This window comes from Myotis davidii, unplaced genomic scaffold (assembly GCF_000327345.1).
Source record: "Myotis davidii unplaced genomic scaffold, ASM32734v1 scaffold609, whole genome shotgun sequence".
NCBI lineage: Eukaryota > Metazoa > Chordata > Mammalia > Chiroptera > Vespertilionidae > Myotis > Myotis davidii.
In genome coordinates, this window is record NW_006300164.1 from 859246 (window position 1) to 860804 (window position 1559).

The following is a 1559-nucleotide window of genomic DNA, read 5'->3' on the forward strand; positions in this document are numbered from 1 at the left end:
CCTGGGGCCTGGGCTGGAGGGGGCCCTTGCCCTGAGCTGATGACCAAGCAAAGGATCCAAGGCTGACCAAGCCCCAAGACTGGGCCCAGGGTCACCCAGGAGCCTCTGTGCAGCCCCCGACTCCAGACCACCTGCTGTCCAGACAGTAGCCCATGGGGCCCAAGGACAGGGCTGGAGAGGATCATGGCCAGGGCCCCAAGCTCCCCTCGGGGACAGGCACCATGCTGCGGCCTCCCCCCCGGCACCCGGCACGTCTGCGAGAGGCTGAGGACACACGTGAACAGTGGCCTGGCAGTGCGTCCGCTCCTTGGAGAGGGTGTGGCCCTGGCAGGCGCTGCCCGTGTCCCAGATAAGAGCCCATGTGTGTTCCCTGAAGGTCAGGGCAGCGAGAGGAGAGGCCCCTGGTCTGCACCCTCAGCCCACAAAGGGCCTCCCTGCCAGCCAGCTCGGGACCCAAGGGGGCGCCACGCGTGGCCGGGTCAGGCACATTCCCCTAACGACAAGGGACAGAGGCCCAGCCAGGCCCTGGTGCTGGAGCCCGTGTCCCAGATAAGAGCCCATGTGTGTTCCCTGAAGGTCAGGGCAGCGAGAGGAGAGGCCCCTGGTCTGCACCCTCAGCCCACAAAGGGCCTCCCTGCCAGCCAGCTCGGGACCCAAGGGGGCGCCACGCGTGGCCGGGTCAGGCACATTCCCCTAACGACAAGGGACAGAGGCCCAGCCAGGCCCTGGTGCTGGAGCGCGATGCCCGGGAAACGCTTCTCAATAAACAGCCGCAGCCGCTGGAACCACGGCCGCCAGTGCCGCCCTCCGTGCCCTTGTCCCGTCCAGCGGCCCTGCTCCGCCCAAGCGTCCTCCAAACCCAGGTCGTGCCCGGGCCAGACAGGAGCTCCTAGGTCAGTGATGGCGAACCGATGACACGCGTGTCAGAGGTGACATGCGAACTCTTTTTTTTGGTTGATTTTTCTTTGTTAAATGGCATTTAAATAAAATAAATATCAAAAACGTAAGTCTTTGTTTTACTATGGTTGCAAATATCAAAAAATTTCTATGTGACACGGCACCAGAGTTAAGTTAGGGTTTTTCAAAATGCTGACACGCCGAGCTCAGAAGGTTCCCATCACTGGCCTAGGTCCTTGTTCCCTTCCACCGTCTTGGCCAGAAATGCCCACCCCGGTCAGCCTGGCTCAGAGCCCTTCCCACATGACCTCAGAGGGTCAGGCGGTCCCCCACCTGGCCACCCCACGGCCAGTGGCTACTGCACACTAAGCGTCCTCTCCGCCCAGCTGGGCCCGTTCTGCACACCTGCCCGCACATCCCTGCCTGGCGCACGCAGGCAGCTGGCTCTGCACAGGTGTGTGAGACGGTCACACGTACGCACACGCACACGCACACGCACACAGCCAGGCTGTCAGCTGTCTTTTGATGCTCGGGCACAAAGCCTGTGTAGACGCAGCCTACGCGGCAACCAAGTGCTTCTGCCGCTGCGCTGCGTCTGTGCTTTGTGCAAGGTGCTGTCCACGACAGCTTGAGTTGAGAATGAGAAATAAACAGGGCTGCTT